Genomic DNA, 14,210 nt, shown 5'->3' on the forward strand with positions numbered 1-14,210 from the left:
TTAACTGCTGGCCATCTAATTAAAGACAGTGCGTATTTCGTGTTCTAAACTTGAAATAAAAAATAAAAAAGAGCACTGATTTTTTCTAATATTGAGCGAATTTTCGTGATACGCAAAATCTCACTCAGTTTTAGCCGTGCTCTAAGTTTATTGTGAAATTTAAATTGAAATATTATGGGAAAAAGCAAAAGTTGCGATCCTTTCACAAGGAAGATAATTCTGATTTTTTATGAAAAAGGGTGGTCATATAGGAAAATTGCAGAACACTTGCGATGCTCGAAAGATATGTTAATGAACGCTATCCGGCATTTTAAGAAATTTAACACTACGGAAAATGTGCCTAGGAAACCTAGACCGCGAAAAACAACCCAGCGAGAAGACACAAGAATAGAATTGTTGGCTAAAAAAGACCCTTTCAAAGGATCAGAAGTCATTCGCTTGGAAGTATTTGGTGCAGAGGAATCTAGAGGAGTGTCTGCAAGAACGGTGAGAAGGCGATTATGTGAGGCAAACTTGTTTGGAAGAATTTCTCGGAAGGTACCCCTTTTGAAGAAAGAAAACATCAAAACCAGATTGCTATTTGCCAAAAAATATGCACATTGGACAGAGCGACAGTGGAAAAATGTGCTTTTTTCTGACGAAACTAAAATAAATATGGTTAACTCTGATGGAAAAGTTTACGTGAGGCGTCCTTCAAAAAAAGAAATGGATCCAAAATACACAAAAAAAACTGTTAAACATGGAGGGGGTAATATCAAAGTTTGGGGATGTTTTTCTGGTCACGGTGTGGGACCTATTAAAAAAATAGAAGGTAACATGGATAAATTTCAATATAAAAATATTTTAGAAAACACCATGTTACCTTATGCCGAGGATCATTTGCCGGTGATATGGACTTTTCAACATGATAATGATCCCAAACACACTTCAGCAGTGGTCAAAGAATTTCTTAGAAGCCAATCAGTAACAGTTTTGGATTGGCCACCGTATAGTCCTGACATTAACCCGATCGAAAACTTGTGGTCTCGTGTGAAGAAAATGGTTGCAAAAAAACGTACAAGTAACGTGCATCAACTATACACGGCATTTAAAGAGGCATGGGAACAGATTTCGATTGAAACTTGCAATAATTTGATTGCTTCTATGCCGAGGCGGTGTCGGGCCGTCATTGCTGCTAAAGGACATGCGACAAAATATTAACAACGTGCTTTTATTTTCTTATTATACATCTGAAACTAATTTTATACTCAAATTCGTTTTAACATTTGTAATATTTTTTTTGCAGTTACATGATTTGTGTGTCTTTAATTAGTTGGCCAAGCTTTTGTATTAGTTTATAACGGTGTAATTAAAGAAACTTAATAAAAATTTAAAATACGACATCTTCGTTCTCTTTATTTCATTTCAAACATTTCACGATACCCGTTAGAATAATTTAAATAATATTGCAAGCTCCTATTGCATTATAATAAAAAAATATAGGATAAGTAAACTTTGAAAAAATAATATTCTCTAAGTGTCTTTAATTATGTGTCCACCACTGTATATGTATATAACTAGCTTTTTTTGATAGTCGTCTTCACAAAGTCAAAAATCATTTAAGGGGCAATGTATACGCTTCTATAACAAGATTCCGGTTGATATACAAAATTTGCCTTTCACGAGGTTTAAAACTATAGTGAAACAAAAACTTTATACTAAAGGTTATTATACAACTTCTGCGTACTTGACAAAAATCCGTGGTAGTAACCCGTTTAGCTTATGGAGGTAGTCTCGATCTCTGATGTTTCAAATAAAAAAAAATATTGTAAATGCTATTTACAAAGAGCAACCCCTAGAGTTTCTTGCTCATTCTTCTCAGGTGAATTTGCCTTACGAATGAGCCGTAGAGTTTAACCATTGTGACGATCTCAAGTGTAATAATGCTTACCTTAGAAATACAGATTATTTTGATTTTGAATTTGAATTAAATAATATATAAGTACCCACAGCAACATTATGCAGAGTCTTGATCCAGAAGATACGCTTGAAAGATAATTTAGTCTGAGCTTGTCTTACATTTAGCGGGAGCGCGTTCCAAAGATTGCATTTTGCACGGATTGCATGAAGGGCAAATGAATTAGATACAAAATCAGTACGGTGAGAAAAAATAAAGAGCTTGAAGCTATGGCAAGATCGAATTCCGCAACCCGGCCGAGCGGTTTCAAATTGAAATAAAAATCTAAGGTAATCAGGCGCAGCCGGATCGAACAAAATAAGGATCTGCGTTCACGGATGGGAAGCCAATTTAGTTGACGTCGAAAAGTAGAGATGTGGTCATATTTTCGCAGACCAAAGATGAACCTAATGCAATTGTTAAGAAGACGATCTAACTTGTTCAGAGAAACTTGAGAGATATTACTGTAACACACATCAGCATACAGAGCTCTTAGTGTGTTTGTTACCCTACAGCAAACGTCATAAGCCTGGGGACCCCACGTAAGACCTGAGTCAATAATTAGCCCCAGATTCTTTACTTGATTTGATAGAGGAATTACAATGTTCTCAAACAATATTGGACTAGTCCAATATTATCCAGGTCCAATATGTACAGGTCAAAATATATTCTTAATGTTGAGCGTGTCGGAAATCATTGTTCTTTTGTGTGATAGAACAATAAATACAGCAGAAGTGGTCTCAGGCCTCAAATGGTCTCGTTAGACCTGCTTGAGCTCAGTCCGTTATCGCTATGATATGGTTGTGTCATTCTTTCGCGCAAATTCTCTAAGACCGTAGAAAAATGCTTTACTGTGTTGTTTTGGTGTGCAAAAATGATATATTTATATTTCATATCATCGGTATGTCTAAGGTAAGTATTCCGTATTGTTTTTGTTACAACTAACGAAAGTAAAGCTTATACTCCTGCATATATGGTCGCTCCTGTTTTGGAGAACTAAATTTATCGCTCCAATTCGTCGTCGTTCAACAATTAACCGCTAGATGGCACCAGATTGATTTAAATTTCAATGTAATATCAAAACATCGCAACTGGCAATAATAGTTATTGATAGTATTGAATTTTCAACGATATGCCAACAGAGTAAAGTTTAAATTAAACTAACGGTCAAGAATTTATTTCTTTTTAAATTTGAAGCTACGGCCAATGAAGGTTTCGTAGTGTTTCAAATTAACAATGTGTGACTTTTGGGGGCATCGGTTCTGACAGTAATCGAGGCTTATGGAATTTCCATTGTTTTTTCCTTTCGGTCAGGATCGTGGCAGGGCTTGGGTTGTACCTACGCGGGCACAGTGCTGATTGGGTCACACACATCATTAAATTGCTTTACAGGTGTGTGCAGGTTCCCTGACAATGTTTTCCTTCACCAAAAACTCATTAAATTCCCAACGAGGACGACCAGAATAAAACTATTAGTGTACCACGAGTCTTTATGTGTGTAAAACACATTTATGTCCAATTTATGAAATTCGATTTCGCTATTTCCAATTAATGCTCCACGTTATTATCGTTTAATGAAACTTCCTAGAAAGTAAACGAATTTCGCTGTAAATTATTTAGGGAAATAAATTGACAATTTGTTTCGAAAATAATTACTTGGCTGTCGAAAACACCGTTCGGTGTTTCACAATATTGGTTCTTATTTGAATCAAACGGCACAATGAAAGTCAAAAATTACATCACAACACGCGGGTCGCCGTGCGAAAAATCAAAGGGATGAAAGCAATTATTTACGAGGGCCACAAAAAGTGACAGATGGTAATTACTCGCCAATTTATCGTTCGCCTGTTTATAAATTATCATTATACGATTGAAACATTAAATAAACTCAGTTCGGGCACCGACGTTAATGTCCCAACGAAGGAGCTGCAATAAAAATATGTAAATCGCAACGCAGGAAACAATCCGACTTAATTGCGAACCGTCTACGCTTTTATATATTGGAATCACGCGACAACAGAAGGCTATAATCTTTTTGGGTAAACAAATTTCCTACGAACACCGTAAGTAATTGTGGTGCTCGACTATTATATCTATTAAACTCTACAATAGAAATATTGTTTTTGAATAAAGAGTCGTCGTTATTCAGTTTAAAAATAATTTGCAAAAACCATTTGAATTTTTTTTTATAACATCAAGTAATGCAGCACTGCATTTAAAGCTTTAAATCGCAAAGATCTTAGAGATGACGCGCGAAACCGGATTCATCCCCTAGTTTGCCACCCTTAGAGGTGGAATATTTTCTTCAAATGTAAATGGGACCAATACTGAGGTACTCCCTTTCCAAGAAAAATAGGTTCATCAAAATCGGTTCACAAATGTCCGGAGCAGTCGCGTAACGTATAAAAAAATACATTCCAATTGAGAACCTCCTCCCTTTGTGAAGTGGATTAAAAATTAACGTAAAACATTACCTATAACAACATTCATCAATCATCAACAGCCTAGCGCAGCCAATGCGCGTCATTTTGCCCGGTCCTCAGCTCGTCGCATCCATCTGCTGCCAGAGGGCGTCCTACACTACGTTTGCTGAGTCATGGTCTCCACTCAAGAACTCGCTTCTCCCATCGGTTGTCGACTCTTCCACAGATATGGCCTGCCCACTGCCACTTCAGCTTGCTTATTCTACCAGCTATGTCGACAACCTAGGTTCTCTGTCGGATAACCTCGTTCCGTGACCTTCAAAGAAACTCCGAGCATATCTTGTTCCCTAACTCCCCGAATGATTTTCGACTGGTGAACTAGCCGTGTCGTGATAGCCCACGTGTCGGCTCCGTATGTCATAGCAGATAATAATAACAACATTGATAGTAATTCTAAATTAATTTTGTTTCTCGACTTCGTAGACAAATTTGTCTTTAATCATATACAGCCTAAGATCTATGATGCCTTTGATGTAGGAATTTTTCATCGATTCTGTCGCGAAACGCGTTAGTTTCTTGTTTTTTTTTTCAAACGACTCTATTAATTAATTTATTAATTAGATGTATAAATTAGTTTCAAAGTCATCGGGGTTTGCAGACCGGTGTGGTATTATTAATAACAATAATACAGCTTTTATTAGCGTAACCTTGCATCGAACCGTAAACATCCTGGTACGGACATCTTTTTTATACCAAGTTCAGTGGCAGTGGAACTCCTTGTTAAAGAGTTCGTCCAGGATAGTACTGCCACCTTAGCTATTTCTGCCGTCAAGCAGTAATGTGGTAAGGGTAAGGGTGCTGGTGAAATTACAGGCACATGCGACTTGTCAACTTGTGTCTCAAGGTAACGGGCGCAGTGGCAGTGTCCCTTAGATCTTTGCGCTGTTATGGACAGGCCTGTAGCTTACCATCAGGATTTATATAAAAAAAAGAGATGGGACACAAAAATCGTGCGCCTGGAGGTAATAATATAATAATAATAACGCCCGAACTCATAGCCCCGCACTAGAGAAACCCTGTATCGCGGGTGCAATGGACCGATTATACAAAATATTTCTCCCGTCCCGAGAATCGAATCTGGGACCACTGCGTGGCAGACCAGCATGGCAACCGTTCCACGACGCGTGTCACTCAGAGCTTTAAATCACAAAGATCTGAGGGGCTCTGCCACTGCGCCAGTCACCCTGAGACTTAAGTTGACAAGTCCCAAGTGCCTGTAATGTGGTGTTGTGGTGGCAGAAATAAGGAAGGTGACAGTACTTCCCTGGACGAACTCTTTTACAAGGAGCTCTACTGCTACAAAAACTTCATCCTCACACAAACATCATCTCGGCAAGAGGAGGCCACACTCGATACTAATTTCCTTTTTTCTTTTGTAACTATTGTTTCGTAAAAAGTTAAGCCACGAGTAATTAACGTAAGGTAATTCATCAATCAATTTGTTAATTTTAGAATAAAATTTTTAATATCCTTACGTTAATAAATATTCACAAGTGCTCATTTTATTGCAGACGAGTGTAGTTCCTATAAATAATTTAATATAATGACAACTTAGAAGAGTGTATGTATGTATGCTATAGACAAGCGCAGGACTTGTTCATCACTTGATATTATAAAAAAGCAACCTTGCCGTCAAGTAGCAATTTCCTTTAGGCAACTTCCAGCACTCCTATTGTCAGAAGAGGCATGTACCCAGTGCAGTGGGACTATTATTATTAACCTAAGGAAAAAACAAGGAGACGCAAACAAAATAAATAACTTCTTCATTTACTTTTTTTCTAATACATATAAATAACTTTTGGTTTTATTTTAACTTAGTCGCTTTACTTGTGTCGTGGAACGAAAGTGGTGTTTACCGATATTTCCTGCAACATTTCCTGTTACACAAACCTCAATATAGCGTAAGAAATACTTCAAATGGTGAGGTAAAAATAATGGCGTACAATTTACATTGAATCGGGGGAAATAATGCGTGGGTAAGTTGTCAATTTGGCTAAAAGCTGGAGAAATAGAAAAGTTAAATTGTCGCGACTGTGTGGGGCCGAGGTGGGCGCGGGCGCAGGTGGGCGGGGGGTGGTGGGACAGAGTGAATTTACGTAGCACTAGTGCCGGTGACACCACCAGATATGGGTCCGTGACACGCTATCGCTCATGGAACACGAAAACTAACACGCTTCGCTTTCTAAAAGCATTCACGACCTGTGAAACGGTGGAATTACCTTTGTCGCTAATAATATTTGAAGATTTCTGTATCTAATTTAGAGAACCTTTTTTATTACATCGAATTCTTGGATTTTCGCGATTGTTACATATAGGAAATGAAACTATTTCTTCGGATCTAAATTGAGTATACTTGTTTTTTTCAAACAAACCAACGTTTCGGGCCCTTTAGAGGTCCCATGGTCACGGGTGACTGAGATAGTAAAGTCAAATAAACATAAATGCTATAGAATACATTTTGAATCATATTTGTGGGGAATCTAGACTCACGTTGTCTTTCCATACATCTTTATCTAACACGTATTCTACAATTTTGTAATATGACTCTTCAATTAAAGTACTTTTAATGTAAGTTTTAAACTTAGGAAATGGTAATCTTATCTTTGTTGCAGGTTCTTGTTTAAGGTTTTCAACGACTTTTTATGTCTTTTTATTATTTAAAGTTTTCGATCTTTGACATTATTAATTACATTATTGTTTATATTTTTTTTATTGTTAATTATATTATTTGGTCGAAAAATCATATTACAAAATTGAAGACTACGTGTTAGATAAAGATGTATGGAAAGACGACACGGCTCCAGAATCCCACAAATTTGATTCAAAGTGTATTCCATAGCATTTAAATTTATTTGAAACGAGCAATCCCTAGAGTTTCTTTCTCGTTCTCCTCAGGGAGGCCGGTGTAGTAAACGAGCAGTAGCTTAAATGTGACGTTTTCAAGTGTAAATTTATTTTACCTATGGAATAAACTTCTCTCTCTTCTTTGACTTTGACTTTGACTATAACAAACTAGTGAAGCAATTTTACAAATAATTTTAGTACATAGTACTAAAAAAACCGACCTCAAAAGTCATTCACCCCTAGTTTGCTTTAAATTTATTTATATTATATATTATCTTCAAATTTAAATGGAACCACTTCTGAGGTACCCTCTTTCCAACAAAATCGGTTCACAAATCGCGGAGTTATTACGTAACGTAACAAAAAACACAGTCGAATTGAGAACTTCCTCCTTTTTTGAAGTCGGTTAAAAATAATTGAATATCATGGCAGTGAAACATATTGACATTCAATTAAAACTTGAAAAAAATATAAACTATTGTCCTTTTTTTGGTTTCTGGATTTTTTCTGAATTTAAGTGTCTAGTCGGTCACGAGAGTTAACTTTTTGTTTTTTTTTTTTGTTTTAATTATGTTCAACTACATAACACTGCTCTTTAGGCCTACTCCGACTTCAGGGACAATACGAAATATCACGATATACCAACACCATTGTTGCAAAAAAGTCACGTCTGCAAAATGAGAAACTTTCAGGAAAGAGGTTTAGGTTTCTACGAACGAAATTGATAAGATAACTTTTTAATTATAGATGTCGTTAGCGGCGACGAATACCGAAATCCAGTACAAAGACCTATAATGAAAGAGAGATGGAAAGAAAGAAATGTATAACAAAAACACATAAGAGAATTTCGACAGCTCGGTAACTTGACCCGTGACTCAGTTGTTAAGAGCAATGCTACGGTGCAGCATGGCTGTATTCATATCCCACCGGGTCGAAGAAATTTTTCTATGTGTTCGATTTTTGTATTAATATACATATAGCAATAGCAAAACATTTTTATTATATTTTCACAATGTACATTCGTTTTATGAATTTCGTATTATTTTTATGACTTTCATGTTATAAAAGCAGTTTTTGACATAATATGTTTATATTATTAAATAAAAAGGTATTTATTTCTCCACAAAACATATGGGACACAATACTTAAAAAACAAATAGAAAAAAAAACAATTGAGTGATGTGGACAAAAAGGTTAAAGACTCAGCATTACTGATTTTCACCTTCACCTAGCTAGCTGGCGTTATTATGCCAATGGTGTGAATTTTTTTATAATACTAACTGACGGGACGAACAAGTTGTGCTCCTGTCTATAGCCGTTGCAGAACTCAGAACTTTTAATCGCAAAGATCTTAGGGGCACTGCCACTGCGCCAGACACCCTGAAACATAAATTGACAAGTCCCGTCTGCCAGTAATTTCACAAGCACCCTTATCTTTCGAAACCGGAACGCAGTAATGCTCACATTACTGCTTGGCGGCAGAAATAGGTAAGGTGGCAGTACTTCCCTGGATGAACACTTTTATAAGGCGCTCTACTTCTACTAAAAGTAAAATAAGTTTCTTAAAAGTAATAACCGATTTTAGAGAATCTTGCTTTTGTTGATTAAAAAAAAAACTTTTGTTTATGGAAGACGGTTACGCAGCTCTCTACAACTGAACTCAAAACATTACATTTTTAGGAAGCTCACAAAATAATTCAAAAAATCAATACAACGTTTTTAAGTCAAATAGTAACGTACCGTAACGTAAGTTCAAAACGTACTTTTCGAATTCGTCATTCTTTATTATTGAAGGTGCTATATAGACATACATATGTATATTTGCTTATAATTACTTATTACAATTTGATAACTCTTTTTCCTGTTCCAAGTAAAAAAAAAAACTATGGCCAATACCTATATATTAATATACGGTGGTAAAAAATGTTCTTCGATTTTGTTTTTATATTATCGGAGAGCGAGACCTCTGAAGAGAAACATTTTTGTACATAAAAGATGAGACGGAAAAGCCTTGCATGTAGGTTGCAATATATTTGAGATGAAATTAACTCTCTCATGATCTCTCTCATTTTAAGCACATGGTTTCTAGAAAGAAAGTATTGCTATATATATAAATACGAGTACTAATAAGAAAGCGAACAACGACAGGCTAGTGGAAAAATGGCTGCTTCTGCTGAGAGGTCGACGGTTCTAATCCCTGTAGCGGCATGTGCCTTTTAATTTCTAAATTACGCAAGGTTCACATCCATTTAAAAACGTGTTAACCTCTATGGCTATCTCTCTCAGTAAAGAAAACCCGTGCCCTGCTTTGCGCCGCATAATGAATTATTGATAATGAACGTAAGTTTTTCATACATATATAGTTTCAGCAAAAAAGGTGAGAAACTACAATTAACATTAGGAAAGGTTGTATTTCAGCGTGTATCGTTTTTAATGTAAAGTATGAGGTTGAAGGTAGTTATCGTTACCTAAGGACATTTGCAACATCAGAGGAGTTGCTTATGCGTGCCAGCCTTTACTCGCTTTTTGAAGAACCCTATGTTATAACACACGAGATCATTCCACATTATGCAGGTTTCATTAATTTCATACATCTATTTTTATTATAAAATCTCTAACGCGAGTGGAAAATGCCAAAGTTCACAGTTTCAGGACTATCACACAACTAAAGGACATTAAAAGTTTAGTGCTTAATTTCGGTGTCAAACCGTTTCGGAATTGACGTTAAAATGGATTTCTTAGCGAAGTTATGTTTGAGAGTAATTTTAAATGGGAACCATAAAGGCTTTTATGAACAATTCGAATGAATTACTTAGCTGTCGAACATCTTTCACGAATAAAACATTCAGGCTTTTATTTTTTAATCAAGTTTTCTTTCATAGAGCTTTTTCTATAATATGTACTTTGTTTATTACTGTTATAGTAGATTAAAAGAAAAAGTGTGTTTGTTTTCTAGTGTTACATAGCAAAATTTGGTTGTTATTATAATAGTTAGGTTCATAATATATATTTTTTATATTAAGAAGGCACCAAACGTACGACCCGCCTGATGGAAAGCGGTCACCGTAGCCTATGAACGTCTGCAAAACCAGGGGCGTCACAAGCGCGTTGCAAACCCTTTAGGACCCTTCTCAAACCCCTTTTGAAGGACTCCATGCTGTATTCCTGCGGGAAAACCCCGACAGGGAGTTCATTCCACAATCTAATTGTACGTTGGAGGAAGCTCCTTTGAACAGTACGAAATCGGTTCCAAAGCGTATATTAATCTATGTTATATTCATGCCGATGTTAACAGAAACGCATACCCGTTCACGCGATGCGCTCCTTCTACCGCAAAATGGCGGCTATTTGGCTTCGTAAATTAGAAAAGCATTCAGTTTAAATACAAGTTTTTATAAATAAAAATTATTATTCTGATTTGCTAAATAAATACCCTCCGTACTACAACAAAAATAGCTCAAATATAATGCAGTAATACACCGCAAATACTGCACTTAAAAAGCACTAATGAAATTTTTGGTGTACTTGGATAAATATGATAATATTCCGTATGAGTGGTTCTAATGTTTACCATGAAATTACTCCTTAAAGTATAGTTTATAAACATTTATATTCAGGGTAAACTTAAAAAACGCAACTTACGGTCTGTTTTCAATAAATAAACACCGAAATCACCAGCCCAAACAATAACACACACGATTGTCGTGACGTATTTTTGAAGTTGTTTATTTTTTTAAATGACAGACCCAGGCATTAAAAACTTTATGGTTTGCTAGAGTAGTTACCGAAATAGCAACTAATACTAGTTTTTTTACTTGTTATAACTTCGATATCCGATAAATCGGTATAAAATCATCACCGACACCTCTAGGTGTGGTATGCGTCTACGGCTGCATGTATCGCGTGAGCGGGTATATACACTGCATCGCGCGACTCTCGAAGGAGATAGCTGCGAATTGACAGTGCTTAGCTTTTGGGCAAAACTCGCATTGAGGTATGACCTGTTTGACATGCAAAAGCAGAACCCCCCGTACGACGTAGGTACCATGCCGTTTCTGTACGCCTGGTGCACATGTGTATATGATTAATATGATATAATGGAGAAGAAGCGCATATAATTTGTACACGTGCAACCTGTGGAGCAATTTTACTAAAAAAGCCTACAGTGCCTTGCGTATCCAGTTCAACAATGCCCTCAGGGGACTGCTGGGGCTGCCCCGATATTGTAGCGCGTCGGGGATGTTTGCCGCAACTAGAATTGATAGCTTTGAAGCTGTCATTCGAAAGCGAGCAGCATCCCTGATGGTCAGAGTGCGGGGCAGCACCAACAGTCTTCTGATGGTGATTGCGGAGAGGATGGACAGTCCAATTTTAAAACATTGGATGTCCATTCACATCCAAGAAAATGAAAATTTTAAGTTTTACTAACATAGTGTCTAAGTATTTACTAACAATATATGGACTTGTAATTATTGTAAGTCTGATAATAAATTATTTCATTTCATTTCATTTCATTTCATAAGTTGTTGAATATTATTCATTAGACACTGGCTATTCTTAATTTTTTGTTGTTGTAGCAGTAGATCTTCTAGTAACAGAGGTCTAGTAGAAAGTGTTGCCATCAGACCAATTTCTACAGCCAACAGTATTATTGCGTTCCGGTTTTGCAGGCGCAAAGCTCAGAATTTTGTGTGTGACACTGCAACTGTTATGTGTGTAGGTGTGTATCTTTATACGACAAAGAATAAAGATTTTCTCCGTTTTCGCAATTAGAGTTTGAGCCACGTTTCTATAGGTACTTCTTTAAAAACCGATGCAAATGTCTTGTTCATTTTTGCGAAATACGAAATAGGAATTGTTCGGAGTGTGCCATAAATAAAATTTCATTTGAATATTGTATGAACGAGAATGGGAGAAACACATTAAACGAATCTGAGTGCCGGGAAACGAACATTCGCGCGCGTTACCGTAACGAAGCAATAACGCAATTTTTCGGGACAAGAACGCATTCTATTAAAAATAATTCTGAAAAAAAAATCTAAATTTACCTTTTTTGGGAGAGGCGGTACTATGCAATAGACGCCTTAAATAATAATATATACATAGATATACACTTTGCGCTGACCTCGGTGGCACAAAGGCTTATACGGCACTGGACGAGGGGGTCACGGATTCGATTCCCGGTAAGACCAAATTGGGAAATGAACTTTTCTAAATTGGTCTGGCGTGGTGGTTTTGAAAAGTACTCATAGTACAGGGAACTTGCTAGTTTGAGACCAGGCAATTGGAATTACCGTGAATTGTACCAGGGACCGTCAAACGATTCCCAAGTACGTAAATAAAAACGGGAATCAAACTAACTAACTAACAAAAAAAGGCAAACAAGTTTTGTGCCTGTCCATAACAGTTGCAGTGTCACCCCGCCCGTGATATAAGTTGATCCCATGTGCCTGTAATTTTACTTCCACCCGTACCCTTCAAAACCGGATCGCAGTAATGCTGACATTACTGATTGGCGGCAGAAATAGTTACCTAACGTGGCAGTACTTCTCTGGACGAACTCTATCACAAGGAGATTTACTGCTGCCAAAAACCTTCTCATTAAGAAAGCTTACACACGGCGAACTTACGCAGCGATGGAAACTAATTTATAAATTAATTAACTGAATTATTTATTTAATGTATTAATTTATTTCACTTTTAAATTTACAATTAACAAAACAAAATAAAATGCATAAACCATGGACTTACAATTATATGGACGACGGGTCTAACACAAAAACCAGGAAAAAATGTCCCAAGTCAACCTATTTAAACGTAGTGACATGTCAAGGAATATGAAAAAGCTAAAACGTTGAATTTAAATTGTAATGTCATCGCAGTACTGTCTAATTTTGCTTGCTTCGCTGTCAGTCGAACAAACGAAGACTAGAGCGTGAATGACGCTCTGTATACGATTTTAACGCCCTATAAGTTCGGACACTTTTTAGCGCGGACCCGACGTCCATATAATTGTAAGTCAATAGCATAAACCTATAAAAGATTTCTCGTACATAATTATTCAACATAAGCGACTGTATCGATGCCGTGGCGTGTTTGCATCGATGCAAACGCGCATTCACATTATGTTCCGGACTGTACGCTGGCCGATCGTGAGTGCATACCCAGAGGCAATGCAGTCCAACATTTTTATTTTTTATTTATTACCGGCCCGGCCGTTGAGAGCAGCCCGTTAATCAATAGCCCGCATATCGCGTAGCTAAAACGCAAAAAACAATATTTGAATTACACTTGTAACTGGTTTCGAGCATAAATGATGAAAACTTACGTTAAATCGACGGAAAAATTGAAAAAGAAATAAATTACATTTGGTTCTTTTTTGCGTGCAACTGCAATTTGCAATGGACATTTAAAAAACGTTCAACGTTTTTTTCCTATAGTTGGAGATATTAAAGCTTTTCAAAGCGAGCTGCATATCATAGCTAAATATATTTTTTTTAAATAAAGCGCACTTTTTTTTACATCAGTGGCCTCTCCACCCGAGTGCCGAGTAGGTCAAAGCTCGCTTTTGAAGCATAAAAATACTTAATCCATCTGTATTACACTAGTAAATCTCACGCAACTTTGCCTGCAATATTATTTTGTACTCTATGGTTGAACATCATTATTTATAAATAAAATATTTTGTTCTGGGTTTTGAGTTATGAATAACGTGACCATACGTCCCGCTTTGAGTAGGATAGTTCCGCTTTTAAAATTAGTTCTTTTTTATTTTTTTATAATTAAATATTTTGACTTTGATTTATTATTCTTTTAGTCATTAAACATTTTGCAACTATCATCAAAACGCCTTTTATTTTCAAAACAATAATAAATTTACAGAAGTCCCGTTCTGAGAGAAAAAGTAATGGTCACGTTAGTTATAAATCTCTTTCATTACCATCATG

The sequence above is a fragment of the Hyposmocoma kahamanoa genome, unplaced genomic scaffold, assembly GCF_003589595.1.
Source record: "Hyposmocoma kahamanoa isolate Upper Pololo Valley unplaced genomic scaffold, ASM358959v1 64, whole genome shotgun sequence".
Taxonomy (NCBI): Eukaryota; Metazoa; Arthropoda; class Insecta; order Lepidoptera; family Cosmopterigidae; genus Hyposmocoma; species Hyposmocoma kahamanoa.